This window comes from Cnephaeus nilssonii (genome assembly GCF_951640355.1).
Source record: "Cnephaeus nilssonii genome assembly, chromosome: 18".
NCBI lineage: Eukaryota > Metazoa > Chordata > Mammalia > Chiroptera > Vespertilionidae > Cnephaeus > Cnephaeus nilssonii.
This window is the reverse complement of record NC_137089.1, coordinates 29,080,719-29,102,503: the sequence shown is the minus strand read 5'-3', so window position 1 is coordinate 29,102,503 and position 21,785 is coordinate 29,080,719.

The following is a 21,785-nucleotide window of genomic DNA, read 5'->3' as shown; positions in this document are numbered from 1 at the left end:
ATCTGGGATGCCCTTCAGGGCAAACCAGCTGGCCCCCACCCCTGTACCAGGCCTCTATCCTATCTAATAAAAGAGTGATATGCAGATTGATCATCACTGCAACACACAATATAGCTGCCCCCATGTGGTCAAAGATCCTGCCCCCATGTGGACACAAGATGGCCACCACAAGATGGCCAGCAGGAGAGGGCAGTTGGGAGGCACCCGGCCTGCAAGGGAGGGCAGTTGAGAGGGACCAGGCCTGCAAGGGAGGGCATTTGGAGGTGATCAACCCTGCAGGAGAGGGCAGTTAGGGGTGACCAGGCTGGCAGAGGAGGGAAGTTGGGGGCAAACAGGCTGTCAGCAGAGTGGTTAGGGGGTGATCAGGCTGGCAGGCAGAAGCGGTTAGGGCCAATCAGGAAGGCAGGCAGGCAAGCAGTTGGGAGCCAGCAGTCCTGGATTGTGAGAGGGATGTCCGACTGCCCGTTTAGGGATCCGACTGCCCACCGGGATCAGGCCTAAACGGGCAGTCGGACATCCCTCGAGGGGTCCCATATTGGAGAGGGTATAGGCTGGGCTGAGGGACAACCCCCCTCTGTGCACGAATTTCGTGCACCGGGCCTCTAGTAGACATATAAAGGTTTAAATTAATTTTATTCTTTCAGAATGTACTTTAAGTAAAAGTAATCCACATGTATGTATATATTACACAATAGCCAACCTGGTTTTAAAATAACCATGCCAAAGGCACCCCATTCTCTTGTCTCTCAGTACTAAAGGTAGCTTAACAGAAGGAGATGGAGAGGAATGGCCAGAATTCAAAGCAAAGGAAGGAGTCATGGGGGGTTGGGAGGAGGTTCCCCAAGGAAAGTCAGGCACTACGGCCAGAAATAGGGGAAATGGATGATGGATGGGGGGATGGGGGGTAAAAGAACAGTGGCCCATGAAACCATACTAAGGTTGCTGGGCAGTGGGACCACCAAACTATGTGCACAAGTTGATGCCTCATGGAGACAATGATGGAAGGCAGCAGCATTAGAGACAAGGACACTGACTTGGAAGTAGTTGTATTAATTCAGGTAACTCGGTTATTGTTGCTTAAATAAAGATAGTGCCACTACAGATAAAAATGCTTGATAAATCTGAACCATAAGGAAATGGCAAAACTTAGGTAACTGGTTAAAGGTGGAAGCTGTGTGGGTGAGAGGGGTGGGAGAGTTGAGTGTGACTCCAGGTTTAATGCTTGTGCAACTAAGTGGATCGTGGCCACTGACCAGGGGCCCAGGAGCAGGAGCTGCTCTAGAGGAGGGCAGTGATTTTAATGTACCTGTGTGATATCCGAGTGCAGCGAATCCTAGAGTTCCTAGTCAGAATTTCAGGGAAAGACCCTAGGGTATGTGCAGCCCCAATTGGAGCCCTGCTAAGCAAGGCAACCTATCAATGTGTCTCTCTCACATCAATGTTTCTCTCTCTCTCTCTCTCTCTCCCCCAACCCTCCCTTCCACTCTCTCTAAAAATCAATGGGGGGAAAAATGTCCTCAGGTGAGGATGAACTGAAAACAAACAAACACTGCTTTCTCGTTTCAGATTTTCTCATAAAGAATAGGGAAAAGATAGAGTAAATCTGAGAGCTGGCCCCTAGTTGTCAGTAGAGAAGAGAGGCCCTGTCCAGGACAGGAAAGCACATTGGGAGGAATGTCTTGGGGGGGGGGGGGGGGGGGGGGGCGGGCATTATAAAAGCTGAAGCACACTGAGCACTTGGTTTAACCCCAGAGCTCCAAACTAATCATTGTTGTTTTCAATCTCCAAAGAGGTGCCAGCCCAGGATTTACGTATGAGACTCTTCTTAACACAACCTAAGGAGAAACAAAAAAACAACTTTTACTTCAGGACTGAAGACGGTCCGGAAAACCGGAGAAGTCCCGAATGTCATCGTGAGGAAACGCAAAACAGGAGGCAACATGTTTGTGTTGGGCAGATGGGAAATGGCTTCTGTATTTCCATAGGTGATTATAACATCATTAAGGAAATGTGAGAAAGCCATTAGCATTACGTGAATGCCTGTTGATCCATCTGTTTTTAAGTGTCACTCAAATGGATTATAGTTGCATGTATAATTTTTCCAAAGTACACTTAAATGACATTTTACTTTTGCTAATTCACTAGTAATATAACTAAGTGATTACTCTGAGATATTCCATTTCTAACTTACCTCTAAAATTAAGACTAAGATAATAAATACATCTAATACTGACATGTCAGAAAAGAGCTCCATCATTGCCAATATTGTAATTCCACAGATCTAATCCTTGTAGTAGTCAGTAGGGTTTGTCAATATGTATTTGACTTGTCAGTTGTATGGAGGATGTGTATCGACTTGTCAGCCTAGGATGCTAGAAAAATAAGGAAGCACAGCGCTTCCTTTCTTTGGCAAAATCTGTACAACTGCTATCTGTGGGGAACTCTGGCCACTAAGCAAATCGCTCTGTTCTATGTATAGCTTTGTTGATTGACGTGGTTCTCCAAAAGGCACACACCCAGGGTTTTGTTTCCCATGAAAAATGTTAACAGACAAACTAATAAACCTGGAATGCTGTTGTGAGGATGAGAGAAAAGGGGGGGGGGTCTTTGTTTTTTGTGTGTTTTTTTTTTTAGAATAATCCTAAAGATCAAATATATATATATATATATATATATATTTCAGAGAGTAAGGGAGAGGGAGATAGGAACATCAATGATGAGATAGAATCATTGATCAGCTGCCTCCTGCTGGGGATCCAGCCTGCAACCCAGGCATGTGCCCTTGGCCGGGAACCGAACCTGGGACCCTTCAGTCCGTAGGCGGATACTCTATCCACTAAGCCAAACCAGCTAGGGCAAAAGGGGGGTCTTTGGATGATTTAGGTAGCTTTTCTTCTTGACCTACTTGGGGTCCTTCTATCTGATTTAAAGGAGGTAATGCCTACCTCTAGTTTTTTAGAGAGCAGTGGTATCGTACCCTTGAGAGACTGAAGCTATGGGTTAGGTGAGCTGGCTCTGCTACAGCCCTAAAGAGATCATGGGTTTTGTTCCTAAATGGATCTCTTAGGGTCACAGTTTTTGTCTTTCATTTTGAGTTTCAGGGCAATTTTTAATTGAATTTATCAGGGTGACATTGGTTAATAAAATTAAAGAGGTTTCAGATGTACAATTTTTAAAATTGATTTTAGAGAGGGAGAGAGAGAAACATCTATTTGGTGTTCCACTTATTTTGGTTGATGCCCTGACCAAAGATCAAACCCACAACCTTGGTGCATCCGGATGATGCTCCAAGCAACTGATCTACCTGGCCAGGGGGAATTCTACATTATCTGTATATTGTATTGTGTGTTTATCACCCCAAGTCAAATCTCCCATCACCATTTATCCCCCCTTTACACTTTTCTACCTCCCCCCACCCTCTTTCCCTCTGGCAATCACCATACTGTTGTCTGTGTCTATGAGTTTTTTTTGGTATATCCTTTTACCTTTTTCACCTAGCCTCCCAACCCCCCCCCCCCGCCCGCCCCCACCCACCCCCCCCGCCCCCGACAGCTATCTGTCTGTTCTCTGTATCTAAGAGTCTGTTTCTATTTTGTTCATTAGATTCCACAGATTAGTGAAATCATATGGTACTTGTCTTTCTCTGACTGGCTTATTTCACTTAGCATAATCCTCTTCAGGTCCATCCAAGCTGTCACAAAAGGTATGATTTCTTTCTTTTTTACAGCTGAGAAGTATTCCATTGTGAAAATGTACCATACTTTATTTATCTATTACAATAATGTCTTTGTAAAATATTTAGTTTCTTGTATATTCTGCTGACTTTGAAATAATTAGAGGTGGTGTTGTCTTTCAAAATCAGGCAAGTATCACTAGTGGGTTCAGTAAGAAAACATTTTACTTTTAAAACATTATCACATAACACTTTCTCTCAACTTTTGGATCTATCACTAAACAAAGAAAATGTTCAAATTATGGAGAAAGCCTTCCTTTTAAAATATGAGAGATTTGTAAGCTCAATCCTTCTGTTCTGTTGCAATTTAAAAATTATAATTACATGTATAGCTTTGTTGCTCTTTAGCTGAAGCAAATACTGACTGTAGCCTTGGTCTCTTAAATATTTTTAACAAGAGTTATTTCTTATTTTTGACATCAAATAATATTAAAATTTGACTTGGCATCTTATATAACCACAACAGATGAAACAAATTGAATATAACAATTGCGGTTCTATAGGCATCTCATCAATATCGTATACCAAACTTACAATTACTTTATTGGAAATTATTTCATTAAATGGTTGTGATGGCAACTGGTTTTGTTCCTATGATGGTGCATATATCCAGAAAAGACAGTTCCTCTTCCAATGGGGGAGGGGGGCTGGGAGGCTCTGGCCTTTTGACCCAGACGTGCCTTTTAGAGAAAACCTCCATGGATCTGAGAGTCAGGGTGGACACACACTTTGGAGACAATATAAAGAAGCCGGCATGAGCTCGAGCTCTGAAAAGAATTGTGAAGCTGCATCCTGCCAGGGTTTCCTCTCATTCCTGTATTTCTTGTTCCCTGTAGCTCTTTATTGGCAGCAAATGGACTATTCTTTGATACAGTTTCTGGACATTCTTTCCCACATGCTTTCTCTTTTTCTTTTTCTATCTCCCTCATCCCCCTTTCAGTACTTTTTTTTCCCAAGTAACTCATCTGGTTTTCCTTTTTCCTCCCATGCCTTCTTTCATCTCAACATCTCTTTTTCTCTGTAAGTCCTGCCCACTTTGATAACCTATGAGAGCAAACAAACAACAAAACTACAGGAACAATGGTTGATCCCTCAGTGGAGGACAACTTCATTTCATCATTATCACCAGATTTATTTATTTTATGCCTATTTTTCTCCATGATGAAGCAATTCAATAGTCACAACTTGGTTTAACTATGAAGAGAAATTAATTTCTCTGCTATTAATCCAGGACAACAATGTCAGTCTTAAGGGAGGTCAGACAGGGTAAGGAATAAGGGACAAAGTAGCACTCTTCTAATGTCCCCCAGCTAACTGAGCTGCACACCTATTAGAGAGCGTGGACAGTGGCTAGGTGCAGAGGAGAGAGCCCCACATTCACAGTCTAGTGGGGACATAGAGATGTGAACAAATACAGTACAGTGATTTGTGATAAGGGCTGATTCAAATGGATTTTTGGCCCAGCTGGTGTGGCTCAGTGGTTGAATGTCGACCTCTGAACCAAGAGGTCAAGGTTTGATTTCTGGTCAGAGTACATGCCCAGGTTATGAGCTCGAGCCCCAATAGAGGACATGCAGGAGGCAGCCAATCAATGATTTTCTCTCATCATTAATGTTTCTCTCTCTACCTCTCCCCTCCTCCCTGAAATCAATAAAAATAAATTTAAAAAGAAAACACAAATGGAATTTTGGGTTTGCAAAATAAAATAAGCAAGTGTGCCTTGGGCTGAGAGAGAGGGACGATCTCAGAGAGCAGAACCTTTCAGAAGAAACCTGAAAAAAAAAACAAAAAACAGAAGAGACGCACAGTGAGTTCTGCTAACAGAGAAGATGTGGACATTCCAGACCGAGAGCACCACCTGAGCCAAGGCGCTGTTCCACACAAAGCCTGGCGAAGACTAGGTACAAATTGGGGGTGGGAGGACACACACCTGCAAAGGTCAATAGGACAACAATGGCAGAGGCTTACGGGTGGCCAAATAAAACAAGGAATGAAAACGGAATTGGATTTTTAAGTTCAGAATTTGTAGGTAATCTTACGTAAAGAGCTTCAGCAAAGTGGAAGAAGAAAGCAAAATCCAAAGAGGGCTGAGAAGTGTGTGGGGCTTGAGGAAGTCAAGATACAGTCAACCCCCCTCATCTGAAGTTTCAGTTATCTGCAGTCAACCTTCGCCTAAAAATGGAGAATTCCAGAAAGAAATAAGTCATAAGTTTTAAATTGCGTGCTGTCCTGCGTAGCGTGATGAAAGTTCACGTTGTCTTGCTCCATCCATCCTGGATGTGAATCATCGCTTTGTCCTGTCCTTATGTTCAAGTCACCCTTATTTTTCTTAGTATTGGCCCCAAAGTGCAAGAGCAGTGATTCTGGTAATTAGGATCTGCCAAAGAAAAGCCATAAGGGGCTTCCTTTAAGTGAAAAGGTGAAAGCTTTCAACTAAATAAGGAAGCAAATTGTATGCTGAGGTTGCTAAAATCTGTGGTAAGAATGAATCTTCTATCTATGGAATTGTGAAGTAAAAAATAAATTCGTGCCCTAGCCAATTTGCTCAGTGGAAAGAGTGTTGTTGGCCTGGGGACTGATGGGTCCCAGGTTCAATTCCAGTCAAGGGCTTGTACTGTGGTTGCAGGCTGGATCCCCAGCCCTGGTCAGGGTGTGTGCAAAGACAACCAGAGTCACATCAATGTTTCTCTCTGTCTCTCTCCCTTCCACGTTCTCTAAAAATCAATGGAAAAATATCCTCAGGTGAGGATTAACAATAAATAAGTAAATAAAATTGTGCTAGTTTTGCTGTCACCCCTTGAGCTGCAAAAGTTATGGCCACAGGATGTAATAAGTACTTAGTTAAGATGGAGAAGGCATTAAACTGTGGGTGCTAGACATTGACAGAAAACATATTTTGCTTAATGGCAGTGTGTTGCACCAAAAATTATCGAGTCTATATGAAGACTTTAGCAAAGAACCCTATAAGACAAGTAATTACAATCATAAAACTTTTATTACAGTATATTGTTATGATTGTTAAATTTTATTATTAGTTATTGTTGTTAATCTCTTACTGTGTCTAATTTATAAATGAAGGTTTATCATAGGCATACATGTGTAGAAAAAATAATATGTATAAATTTCAGTATTATCCATGGTTTCAGACATCCACTGGGGGTCTTGGAATGTATCCCCCATAGATAAGTGGGAACTACTGTAATGGTATATAGACCAGCATTTCTCAAACCCTTTGGTCTTGAGAACACTCTACACTCTGTAATTATTGAGAACCCCCAAAAACTTTTGTTTATGTGGGTTACATCTATCAATAGTAATCATATTAAAAATTAAAACAGAACTTTTCAAAAATAGTCATTAATGCATTAAAAATAACAAATATATTACAGACAACATAAATAACATGGGTTTGTGTGTGTGTGTGTGTGTGTGTGTGTGTGTGTGTGTGTGTGTATGTGAAAAACAATTATATTTTCCAAAACAGAGAAGTTTTTTGGTTGTTTTTTTTTTGAGGTTCTGAAATTGATTGTGGTGATGAACACAACTCTGTGAATATACAAAAGGCCATGGAATTATATACTTTAAGTGGATGAATTTTCTGGTGTATGAATTAAATTTCAATAAGATGGTTAAAAAAGACAAAATAGTAAGCACTGGGTATTTAAAATATATATATTTATGAGACGATTAAAATACTAAGATGTAAACATTTACTGAACAATTAAAACTAATTACCTAATCTCACTCTCCTCTCAAACACAAACACAAAAATACCACACCCCCAAAAAAGAATTGAGGCTATTTTCCTTGGGGTTAAGAGTTGAGCCATAGAGATGAGATTTTCTATTTTTCCTTTTAGAAATAAAATGATAACATAAGATTGTATTTCTCTTTCCCCCTCTTGCTCTTTTTTAAAGTTCATTGAGGTATGACTTACATACAATATAATCCATCCATTTTAAGCCTACAACTCAATAATTTTGTGTAAATTTATACAGTTGTCCCAAATTCTCATTTCAGTTTTAGAACATTTCATCTCCCCCAAATGTTCTATAGTGCCAATTTGAAGTCAATTCCTGCTTCTACCCCAAACCCACTTATCTGCTTTTTGTCTCTCTACTTCTGACTTTTTAAAAATATGTTTTTATTTATTTTAGAGAGAGAGGAAAGGAGATGGATATAGAGATTGAAACATCAGTCAGCTGCCTCCTGCACATCCCTTACTGGGGATTGGCCCGCAACCTGGGCATGTGCCCTAACGGAAATTGTACCTCAAACATGGGTCAATGTTCTACCACTGAGCCACACCAGCCAGGCTCTATACTTCTGACTTTAAAAATATATATTTTTTTATGGGGTGTTTTTTTTTATAATATACATTCTAGTGAGTATAGATTGTTATCTCAGTGTATTCTTTATTTGCATTTTTCTAACAATTAGTATTGTTGAGCCTATTTTCATGTGCTTATTGGCCATTTGTGTACCTTCTTTGGAGAAGTGTCTTTTCAAATCCTTTGTCCATTTTTTAAAGTTGGACTTTCTGGTTTTTGTTGTTGTCTTTTTATTATTGACTTAAGAGTTCTTTAAGTATTCTAGAGTCAAGTATCTTAGAGGTCTGGTGCACAGATTCGTGCACATTGAAAGGAAATTAATTAGAAGGTGGCCAGTGGGGCAGGACTGGGCGAGATGGGCCAGACACGCCCTGGAGCCAACCTCCCGTGGTCCCTCCCCAGCCGGATGCACCTGGGGCGGCGCCAGGGCTCGAAGGGCATCTGCAGAGTGAGAGAGGTCCCTCTGGCAGGTGGGGTCCCTTGGCCTGGACCCCTGGCCTGGCCTGCGGGGATGGGGCCAAAACCGCAGTCTGACATCCCCCGAGGGGTCCCTGAGTGCGAGAGGGCACTCTACAAAGTTGCTGTCGCTCGGCAGCCCCTGCATTGAGCATCTGCCACCTGGTCATACCTACCAGCCGGTAGGCCAGTTGGCCAGTCGCTTAGCCTTTTATATCTATAGATAATTTTCAAAAAAATCTATTCTTTGGATTGCCTTTTTATTCTCTTGATAGTGTCCTTTGACGTACAAAATATTTTCATTTTGAAGAAGTTGAATTTATTAATTTTTCCATTGGTTGTTTGTGTTTTTGGTGCCATAGAAAAGGACTATTACATAACCCAAGGTCACGAAAATTTAAATTTATGTTTTCTTTTAAGTATTTATAGTTTTAGTTCTTAAATTTTGGTATTTGATCAAGTTTGAATAAATTTTTATATGACATGAAGTAAGGTTATAACTTCATTTCTGACAGGTGGACATCTAATTGTCCTAACACCATTTGTTGAAAATACTATACTTTCCCCCATTGAATTGCCTGGCACAGTTGTCAAAAATCAATTGACTATAAATCTGAAGGCTTATTTCTGGACAATCAGTTCTGTTCCATTGAGCTATATGTTTGATTTTAAGCTGGTACCGCACTGGCTTGATTACTACTGTTCTGTAGTAAATTTTAAATTGGGAAATGTAAATCCTCCAGCTTTGTTCTTCTTTTCTAAGATTGTTTCAGTTGTTCTTGGTCCCTGGGATTTCAACATGAATTTTAGAATCAGCTTGTAAAGTTATTTTCCTAAGCCAGCTGAGATCTGATAAGAATTGAGCTGAATCTGTAGGTCAATTTGAGGAGTTTTACTATTATAGCAACAGTAAGTCTTCCATCCATAAACATGGGATATCATTTCATTTATTTAGAAGTTTTTAAATTTCTTTCAACAATGCTTTGTAGTTCTCAGAGTACAAATTTTGCACTGCTTTTGTTATTCCTAAACATTGCATTCTTTTTTGAGGCCATTCTAAATAGAATAATTTTATTAATTCCATTTTCAGTTCCATGCTTACTTTTAACCACAATAAACCCAATAATTAGGCTTCATTTCCTTTTTCTTTATTTTATTTTGCTTTTATTGAATTTATTGGTGACATTGGTTAATAAAATTATATAGGTTTCAGGTGTACAGTTCTATAATACATCATCTGCATATTGTATTGTGTGTTCACTACCCCAAGTAAGTCTCTGTCCATCACCATTTATACCCCCCCTTACTCTCTCCTATCACTACCCACCCACTTTTCCCTCTAGTAATCACCATACTGTTGTTTGTGTCTGTGAGGTTTTTTGGTTTAATCACTTCATCTTTTTTACCCAGCCCACCCCCCTCTGACAGCGGTCAGTCTGTTCTCTATATCTATGAATCTGTTTCTATTTTGTTTGTTAATTTATTATGTTCATTAGGTTCCACATATAAGTGAAATCATATGATACTTGTCTTTCTCTGACTAGCTTATTTCACATAGCATAATACTCTCCAGGTCCATTCAAGCTGTCCCAAAAGGAAAGACTTCCTTCTTTTTTATGTCTGCGTAGTATTTCATTCTGAAAATGTACCACAACTTACTTATCCACTCATCTAATGATGGGCACTTGGACTGCTTCCAAATCTTGGCTATTGTAAATAAAAGCTGCAGTGATCATAGGAGTTAATATAATTTTTTGAATTAGTATATTGGGTTTCTTCAAATATATTCTCAAAGGTGGTATTGCTGGGTCATAAAGCAGTTCCATTTCTAATTTTTTGAGTAACTTCATGCTGCTTTCCACAGTGGCTGCACCAATCTGCATTCCCACCAACAATGCACAAGGGTTCACTTTTATTCACATCCTCGACAATGCTTGTTGTTTGTTGATTTATTGATAATAGCCATTCTGACAAATGTGAGATGATATCTCCTTGTGGTTTAAATTTGCATTTCTCTGATGATTAGTGATGTTGAGCATCTTTTCATATGTCTATTGGCCATCTGTATGTCCTCTTTGGAGAAGTGCCTATTCAGGTCCTTTGCTCATTTTAAAATTGGATTGTTTGTGGTTTTTTTGGTGTTAAGTTGTATACATTCTTTATAAATTTTGGGTATTAATCCCTTGTCAGATAGATCATTGGCGAACATGTTCTCCCATTCAGTGGGTTGTCTTTTCATTTTGTTGATGGTTTCTTTTGCTGTGCACTATCTTTTCAGTTTGAGATAGTCCCAATTTGTTTATTATTTTCTCTTGTTTCCCTTGCCAGAGGTGATATATCAGAAAAATATATTGCTATGAGAAATGTCCAAGAACAGTTTTGATGTGGCTTCTTCTATAAATACTTGGTTATAAGACTTCTCTTCAGCTAATCTTTCGGTGGTTATTCAGGTTGCTTGTCCTTTATTTTAGTTGTAAAATAAGTTTGGTCCTAGAAGGAAGTGACTGTAACATCCTCCTACTCTACTGCCATCCTGTTAACATGGGCTTCATTTCTTGGTTAAGAGAGAAACACCTTCAGATGAAGAAATTTCAATTTATTCTGAAATTTTTACATATGACCCAAAGATGAAGTTAAGCGTTTGATTCAATTTGTTTTAAAGATCTCAGATGTTAAGACTAAAACTCATCTGGACATCTTATTTAAGTACATGTATATTCAGATTAAGAAGGACCAAAAATATGAATATACTGGCAGGATGGTACAGCTTCCTGGAAGTGCAGCTGGAGTGAGAGAGGTCCTGAGGTCACAGGAAGGCCACAGAAGCCAATAGCCTGTCCCACAGTGACACTCTGGTGACATCGGGCAAGGTTGTTTTGTTTTGTTTTTTACACCTCTGTACACCTCAGTTGCTATCTTTAATAACAATTTATACAGTGTTTTCAGAATAGTTTTCAAACTGAGGTTCCCATACTCCATTAGTAGACAAACTACTATGGTGCAAAAAGAAAATACAAGAACTTCTATTTGTTTAGTCATATCACCCTTTTAATTTGTATTTTTGTTTATGCTTTATAACTACACATAATATAATATTATGGTGGTATAATTGCATACTTCATATTAAATTGGCAAATATAATTTGTCAGTTCTTGATCAAACAATTTTTTACTGATGGAGACTATTGATTGACTTAATTCACTGCTTAACAGGTAGCAAATGCTCCGTAAATGTTAGTTATCATCAAATTAATATTTGTAATTGTTATAATATCATTATGAGTAAGTATAAAAGGATCAGTTATGCTTCTTTGGTTTATTGTCTTGCCACTGTTGATGAGATTGTGAAGCACACAAAAGTCAAAGATCACAATTATCAGAACAAATGACACATCAACTCAACCACAAAGAAATAACACTTTAAATATTATCAATTAAAATTATGTGAAAATATTATGGTCAATAAAGAAGGAAAGTAGATTTTAACTGTCATGTCCTTAGTGTGTAGGCAGTGGCACCCTAAAAGATATTTGCTATTGGACCAGGCTTAAGTTGTGCAGGAGCCACTGGTTTTTTCTGATTTTAAAATCTCCACTCATGTGAAGCACAGGATTCCCAAATTGTGGGAATTCAAGACATCTCTTGGTTCTTCAGGGCAGCCAGGTCCAAGATTTGGGCGTTGAATCTGGGAACATCCTTCTCCAGCCCAGCCTGTTTCCCTGCCATTCTTCGCGAGGACTGTGTGTATGGCACCAGACTTACTTTCCCAGAAGGGCTTCTGGGACCTCAGTCTGCACAAAGGGGCTGTTAAATGTGTTTCCCTCCCTGCTGGCTCAGCTTACTCCTGGGCCTCAGGTCACATCCAGCTCATAGTTCCTATCAACTTTTCCCAAAGGACCCCTGGGCTCCTGCAGGAGCCAGCACTTCCCTGGAACAGGAAGTTCTATTTACACTGTCTTGGAGCCTGGTGCTCATCCATAAAAGGGAAAAGAGTCCTTTAGGAAAAGGGCAGGGTGCTTGGAAACTCTTTAAAAGTGAAAGCTTTGCAACCAGTTTCTGTTGTTGTACACTGTTGGTTGGTACAGTTTTTCAGAATACAAAAACACATGCTCTTTGGACTGGCTGAACAGTAAATCTGAAAGCTGAGATTACAATAAAGAAAAGATATGGGGAGAATATTACGTGAACCCTCCAGAGTGCACACCTACAGCAGTGATTTCTTTCTTTGGTCTTCTAGACCATAATTTCATGCAGACAAACTGGTTTACACATGAATTATCCAATCACACTTTAAATGAGGAAGAAAAGCTACCTGGACTTAGCAATATCATAATGTTTAGCTCTATGGATGGTTGCTACTAATTTCCTAGGCCGGTGCATAGCATGCTTTTAATCATAGTTTATTAAAAATAATTGTTAATTGTACTTACTATAAGTGATAATTATGAACAATTATTATTAATTGTATTATGAAGAGTTAAGAACATTAGATATAAACTCATTTAAACCTCTTGATATCCTTGCGAATTAGATACTATGAGAATTCCCAGTGTACAAATGACACAAAGAGGCTAAATAACTTGGTTGAAGTCATGGTAAGTACTAAAACCAGAACCTAAAGCCTGGAAATCTAGTCCCATATATTGATACCCCAACCATTATATTCCACTGTCTCTTATACTCTGCCTGTGTCCTAAGCAATTTTGATATATTAACATGTTTAATTTAAATAACACAAATAATGTGGCAAGTTTCATGAACTAAAATATCTCATCTTTTTGTATTTATTCATCCCCTGCTAATACCTAGGACCATCACTATATTAAATATAAAATTTTATTATGGCGGTATATTTGCATACTTAATATTAAATTAGCAAACACAATTTGTTGGTTCATGATCAAACAATTTTTACTGATGGAGACTATTGATTGACTTAATTTACTGCTTAGCATGTGGCAAATGCTCAGTCAATGTTAGTTATCATCAAGTTAATATTTATAATGGTTATAATATCATTATGAGTAAATGATTCTGATGTTGTTGGCACTGGAGAAATAGGCTAGAAGCCAGCATCCTTGGTGTGAGCACCTGTGCATTGCTGGTCAGAGATCACCATCTATCCAGCCACATCTGCCCTTCCCTGTCCATCAGCACTTCCATCCCAGCTTTGTAGTCCCCACATCACATGAGGTTTCCTGCATATCACTCCTGCAATAGGATCCCCCCTGCCACATGTTGTCACTGCCGGGAACATGCTCCCCCCCCCCCCCCCCGCAACCCCCTTCAGCCACTCCAGTTCACCATTTAAACCCCAGCTTAGGCATTGCCTCTCCTGACCACTATAGAGAAGGTTAATCTTTCCTTCTTCCTTTGTGCTCCTTGGGCCCCATTGGCTTCACTTACTGCTTGTAGCTGGGCGCATTACCATATCTATTTTTACCGTGCCAGCCTGTAGGTCCTTGAGAACAGAACTGTGTCTTATGCAACTATGAAGTCCCATCACTTAACTGCTGCCTCACACAGTATGGAGTTGGTAAATGTGGAGTTGATTTGTTAAACTGATCGTATCATCTTCTTTGGAAGTTACTTCCCAAACCTGCAAGCCTCTGCCATGAGGACTGCCTCTGGGAAACACCCCAGGAGAAGGAGAGGTGGCTTTGGGTTCCAGCAATCGCAATCTGGAAGTTATTGGTGACTCTAATAAGAGCCATATTGGAATGAGATTTGAAGGAAATAGACGGTGGAAAAGCAACAAGGAAGCTATAGACAACCTACTGGAAAAATCTGATTAGGAATGGAAGTAACTAAGGCCAATGGCTAAGGGATACAAGGTTGAAGGGGGTGGGGGTGTTGCTTGTCTAGCTGTTGCTGTTTTTGTTAAGATGACAGAGATCTTTGCATATTGAAGGGCAGCGGGAATGGGTAGAAAGTTAGAGGGAAAGATGAAAGCAATAAATGGTAGCCCAAGGTTTGGGAATCACCTCCCTTCATAATCAGATTTCTCAAATGAGTTGTCTACAGCTGTCTGGTTGCTTTCCTTATAGTTCCTTTTCATCTCCCTTCAATATGGTGTTTATTAGGGTCACTAATGACCCCCACTTTACTGGAACCATAAGCCACTTCTCAGTCTCTTCAGGTTCAAAGCAGGATGGAAAACAAACCTTTTTTAAAAAGGGAACGGACACTCCACTGTCTCCAGAAAGGAAAACGGGCAGATGCAGGTGGTGGTGAAGATTTGGTGGCAAGAAATCAAGGGAGGCCCTGACCAGTTTGGCTCAGTGGATAGAGCGTCGGCCTGCGGACTGAATGGTCCCATGTTCAATTCCAGTCAAGGGCATGTACGTTGGTTGCAGGCGCATCCCCAGTGGAGGGTGTGCAGGAGGCAGCTGACCAATGTTTCTACTCTCTATCCCTCTCCCTTCCTCTCTGTAAAAAATCAATCCTACATAATAAAATGGTAATATGTAAATTACCATCACTCCGCTACGCCCACGATTGGGCCAGCAGGAGGCGCAGGGGGCGGGACTCAGGGTGGCCGGGGTAGCTGATTGGGCCAGCAGGACGCTGAGCTCGCGGAGCCAGTGGCGCCGCGAGCTCAGCGTCTGTGCCATGGCCGCGCCGGAGGCTTTCGGAAGGCCTGGTGCACCGGCGGACAGCCAGCCCGCTGGTGCACCAGGTGCATGATTAAATCATGCACTGGGCCTCTAGTAATATATATATATATATATATATATATATATATATATATATATATATATATAAAAGAAATCAAGGGAGGTCTTGCCTGGTATTTCTCTCTCTCTCTCTCTCTCTCTCTCTCTCTCTCTGTGTGTGTGTGTGTGTGTGTGTGTGTGTGTGTGTGTGTGTTTTCTGAAATAGGAAGCAAAGCCATTGGGATAGATGAGCTTGAAGGAGATAGAAAATGTTTGAAAAGCTTTTGCGGAGGACTGGAGAATAAGCAGATCAGAGGACAGTGAGGTTGTCAGAAAAAGGGAGCCTCCCATGTGCTTGGTGATCAAGGGTGGATAGTGATACCAACTGCCCAGCTGGGGAACTTTCCTCTAGCAGTGCCCAGCTGCCTGGTGCAAGGACAGAGAGTGACTAGTGTTCATTCAGATTTGAGTTTGCCAGGTGTGTGCAACGAAAGGAGTGTGCCTGAGCGTAGAGTGCTTGGAAGCAAGTGGTTGGCATGATGGGCCCCAGAATCCAACTTCAATATTAGGAAAGTTCCGAGAGGAGGAGCCCGTGAATAGGGAGGAAGTGGGAGGGGGGTACAGAAGTCAACAGAGGTAGAGGGATAGTTGTGGTGGGAATCTTTGCGCAAGAAGCTGCAGTGACTGGCTTGGTGGCCAGCAAGGAGGATGTTTGAATTTGTGATTTTTGGAGGTGGAGCAGTTTCAAGAGATAACATATTTCAGACTTCACATTCTGCACCGTGAGAACGGGAAGCGGTGGCCCAGCAGAGAGTAAGGTCATTGGGTAAAGGAGCTAAGAGGTCACAGAGTCGGATATGTCTAGAATGAAGACAAATGTAAGGATAAAGATGAAGAATCAGGTTCCAGAGTGTGTAATGAATGGTGGTGAGTGTCTAGGAGAGGGCTTAGCAAAACCCTCAGTCATCCTAATTTGTAAAGCTCAGTTATTTTGGTGAGTGAGAGGAGGTACAAGCTGATCTTAAAATGTCTTGGTCGTCAAATTCCCATTTAGGGTGCATATACTTTTAAAAGTACCCACTAAAAATTTATTATTTATTGGTGCCTGAAAAGACTTAGAAGGAATAGATGTTGAGAAAAACATCGATATGTTGGTAGCAGTTATGGTTAAAAAACAAACAAACAAACAAAAACCATTCTCACTGGATGTAGTAGTCTCAGACATTGTAGTCTGAACAGCCTACAGGGATGGGGCATTAGCATTCTCACATTTCTTTCGCCCAGCTCTGAAGCAAATGTGGGGTCTATGGTCCCACATGTCCCAGGTTTCATAAAACTGCTCAGAAGAGAGTTGCTCTGGGTCTTTGCAGCTAGCAGCCAGCTAGGCAACCCTCCATTGATAAGCTCACCTTTTTCTGACAAAGTGGCCAACATGGGTTATTCTAGCCGTGAGGGAGTCTCTTGCATTTGAAACAGAATTAGACTTTCTGTTCCTCTTAAGCCTTCTTTCTCCTCCAAGACTATCTTCTTGTGTCCCTAACAATAACAACTAGTGCATATTGAGCACAGGGCATTGCTCTGAGCGCTTTACATGTGCTATTTTACTTACTCCACACAATAAAGCCACACTGTGAGGTTCTGTTATTATTATCCTCATTTTTAGATGAAGAATCTGAGGCACAGATAGTTAAGTAATGTTCCCAGGGCGAACAAGAGCTAGGTGTCATTTGTCATCAAAGACTTCTTGTCTCCCCTCGAAGATGGCACCGCCATCCCCTCTGGGGAGACCCAGGTCACATCCTCCACTTCTCTTGCTCTCATCCCTCCCCACCCCAACCACTCACCACTGTCCTGTCCTGTCCACCTCCCTCAGGCATTGCTCCCTAGCACCCTGGGTCAGGCTCCAGCCCCTCTCAGTCTGAATCTCTAACCTGTCTTCCTTCTAAACCCTAATCTTAGACCCGGCAGAGGAGGCTTTAAATTCCTTAGCACACATGCAAGGTTGACCCTCCTCCCTCACCTGTGCAGAGCAGCTACAGTGTTTGGAAAGGTTCAAGCCTTGGACTGAGGAGAGGGCACAGTCTTCTCATTGCCACGTGCAAGTCCCAGCTTGGAGGGCAGGGCCCTCCCAGCACAGTTATAGCCAACAGCTATGGTTGTGGGTTTGAACCTATGGTCCGAACACGTGGTCCCACATGCCTGAGTGATGTGGGCTTGATAGAGTTCAGATGCATGTAGTTGAGTAGGATTGAAACCCATGAGAATGTTGTAAACATCTTGATCACACCCTTACTTTGCCTCATGGCATCTGCTATAAAATAAAGACACAGCTGTGGGTGTCGTCCCTGTCTCTCCATCAGAGAGGCAGCGTCCCACCAAGACCCAACTTTCATTCTCTTGTCTGTCTTTTCTAAGCCTTTCAGCCGCTCCAACTCAGGTTCACCCTTGGCCATGCTGGCGTGGCACACTTACCCAGTATGCTCACCTTTTTGTCTCTCCCCCACAATCTCCAAGCTTTATACTTTATACTAAACTGAATTCTTTTCGGGTGCCACAAAGGCAGCACATACTCTGTCCCTTCCAAGGCTGTGTCTCGGTCCCCTCTGCCTCCAGTTCCTTTTGGTTTTCTGTCTTTGGGACAGCATCTTCCCCCTCTCAGCCATGTTTAACAAGTTCCTCTTCATCTTTCATGACTCAGGTTCCTAAAACCAGCTCAGAAGTGATCCCCCATCCCCAAGATTCCCATAGTACTCAACCCCCCTGAAGTGGAATTCCCAATTTAAGTGTCTGTCTCCACCCCTGACTGCCAGCGGCTTGAGGACAAGGCCATGTGTCATTCAGCACCGTGTTCCCAGTGCCTAGCGATATATTTATGATCTGTAGTCTTTTCTAGATGTAAAGGTTTTATTTTTTAAAAACCTAGCCAAATAACAATAGTCATTACTCCGGGGAAACTTTTGAGGCATGGTGTTTTTCCATTAGTCAGATTAGCAAATGTTTCTGTTTCATGAAGGACTAAACGTAGTTCCTGCTTTTTCATCTCACCTCCCTAATCAAAAAGAAAAAAAAGAAAAAGAAAAACCAAAATTTGACAACCTTGGAGACTCCCCTGACTGCTATTTCCTGAAATTTGTCGGTGGCCATTGATGCTTCTATTTGAATTTCCCTCTTCCAAAATGGTCTCTGTTGGCAGGCATGCCCTCCAGTAATGAGGAGGCTCGGTTCTCACCAGGGTTTCCTCCCAGTGAGGGGACCCAAGGTTAAACCGTCATCTAGTGATGTCTAGAGCCAAGCTTTCAAAGATTCCGTGATTATCAGGAAATCTTCTTCAGCTAGACGACTTTTTCCTAACTTTCCTGTCAGCAGAAACACTCCTCCTGAAATAAATTGTTCACTCTGGGCATGGAAATCAAGGGAAAATGTTAGAAGATATTTATTTAAGATATTACTGCTGATTTATCATTATAATTTACTTAAGAAAACATTCCTGAGCCACTTTTAAAAAGCCACTTGCTCATAAACAATGTAAGTTTTGGTGAAGGATCATAATTATGTAACACACTAATTATCAAGAATTATTTGTTTAGCTAAAACTTATATTTGCTACATGATCTGAAACAGCACTATCTAAACAGGTTTTAATTTGGGGTGATTGTATATGTGTCTGTTCTTACTTCTGTCTGTTAATAATAAAAATTAGTGAAAAGTTAATTGTAAGTTGTTTAAAATCCGATTTATTACATGTTGACTTGGCCATTTCTCAATTGCGTGAGTAAAAACATAGCTAGAAAGTTAGAAATTCAGATTGATCAAAAATGAACTTCCTTTGTAGTATTTATTCAGTAAAATAAAATTTTTGTGGCTTTTTATTTGAAACTGAATTTTATACTTAAACATATTTGCCATGTCATATATGCTTCTTGATTTTTAATATTAAAATGAACACAGAGACTTTTTCTGTTTTGATATATGTCCTAAAACTAGAAAAACTATTCAGATTTTCAAGACCATCTATTAAAGTTGCATTTTTACATGGCATGTAAAGTTATTCTTTATTTTTAAGTTTAATTTGACGATGGCATTGAGAAGACCTAGATTGATTCTGTATCTAATTGAACGGATCTAATAATATGTAAAAAGTTTAAAGATTTATCCAAGTAATTTTTTTAGTACATCAAGAATTGATTTTCCCCTGAATTTATTCCATGTGTTAATAATATTATAATCACAGTCCTCTTTAATATTTATTGAGAATGTTCTATTTTCCAGACACTATTCTTGCACTTTACATTTATCATTTCATTTAATCCTCCCACTATCCCTGTGAGATAGTACTATTATGATCCCCAATTTACAGATGAGGAAACACACAGAGAACTTAAGAAAAGCAGAGCTAATGTATGATAAAGCTAGCACGCTAAGAGAATCGAACCCAGGTGTCTCCTTAATGTCATAATAGCTACTTAAGAGGCAGGAGCTGAACACCTGCAGGGCCTGTGAAATGGGACATTTCCATTTTTCTGGTCCCTGGTGGTGTGATGGTTCCATGTCAACCAACAGCACATCGCAGCGATTTTGATGCAAAGTCTCTGAAACCACTGAACGTTCACTGACTTGAAACAAGACTTCGAACCTCTCTGCTCCACACCCTCCATCTTTTCTTCTGAGGAGCTTCCAGGGTTGAGGTTCCACCAACTACACAGAGAGCTGAGCTCTGAGCTCCGCCCAAAGAGATGAGAGAGTTTGGCCAAGAAAACCTGGTGCTAACTGGAGTCTACCCAAATGAAATAACTTTGAGACTGAACATTAATCTCTCACCACTTTGGTGAAGTAGAATTTAGACAGAACATCTCAGGATTTCCTGACTTTACCTTGCACTCTGAAGGATAATGCTCCGTAGTACTACAGCTGAATGGACCAGCTATCTCTAATTAAACTCTTGAACTTTCTTGGCTTTTGAAAAGTTGCTGGAGGGAAATGTCCAAAGACTCTAAAGTTTAGTTTCTTTTCAGAGCCTAAGCTAATATCACCATCTAAATCTGTGGAAGATTCTGGCAGATATCTAAAGCCAAGATGAGCGAGGTAGTGCCTTCCTCCTAGGTTTTTAGTGAGCTGTAAATGGTATAATGAATATATGTGAAAGGCTGAGCTTACCTTAAACCTGTGTAAGAGAGCCCATCTGTTCAAATACACTTTAAAAAAGCATTTTGTGGAAATTAGGGATTACAACATTTATAAGCTTTCCCCATTAGAATCCTAACTTTATTACTAGTTTTTTGTTTGCTTACTTACCTACGCATATGAGACATTCGGTTTTAAAAAAATTGTTCAAATTTTAGAGCTCTCACAATCCAAAAAGAAACTTCTACTTAGTCTCCTTTTAAACCAAACTCCAATAAGGACAAATGAAACCTGTACTTGCCATTAAGTTTCTTCTTTGCATAAATATTATATTATATTGATTTAAGTATAATTTTAATGAGATATTTAGAATACAGGGATTTCACTCTACTAAAAATTTCAAAGAATAACACCACAATGGTCTCATTTATTTAATATTTGCCTTGAAAGTGGGGTTAATTTTGAATGCTTTAAAAGCAAAATTACATATGTATAACATGTGTAGTACAGAAAACATTAACTTTTAAAACATCAACTCCTAACAGACTAAAGCGTTAAATTGAACTACATGGGAAAATGTTGAAGAAATTGGCATTATTAACAAGACTAAGTGAGGACTGGGGACAAAGAACGGGACTGGAATGCATTCTGCTTTTACAGGACTTCCAGGGACTAAAGAATTTGACAACAGCTTATAATAATAAGTTCTAAAACCTTACGTTAATCGATAGCAAAAGTTCATATTGCAGATTTAAAATATGCTCCACATTAAATAATTGTGATATAACACAGCCAACTAAAACTGTGCAGAGGAAGCATACAAACATTCTATGCAGTTATTAATATTGTTCTATTTATATGAGGGTCTCCAGAGCTATCAATACTCAAGAACATATCATTGCCACAATTTCCTCACTCTGTCTTACAAATAACAGCACCAGCAGCTTATCTGACCCTCACAGTTAATAAGGCCACATTTTAACACAGTTTTGAGATTCAATTTCACATCCATCCCAATACCTACAATTTAAATGTGAAACAGTACCAAGTATTAGCAAAGATGTCTCACACTGAGATTTCTAATACACTGCTGGTAAGAAAAAAAAATAATTTGATGATATCTAATATCTAAAGGCTTACTTTTAGGTGCTAAGAATACCTGGGTATTCCGCTCCTAGGTATTTACCCAATAAACACGTGCCTCAGGAGACATGGACAAGAACATGCGTGTTGGCATTGTCATACACTAATACTGGAAATAGCCCAAATTTCCATCAACAAAAGAATGGATCAATAACATAATACAAGTACTCATACTGTTGAGTACTATTACAGAGGTTGAAATTAGTTAAAATTCATGTACTAATATTCCATGTTTCTAATTGAATAATGTTGTTTTATCCAAGTTCATTCACTTAAAAAGTTTCAGAAGGCTATGTACAGCAAAGAACACATTCAAGAAAGTGCAAAGACGGCCAACAAAATGGGA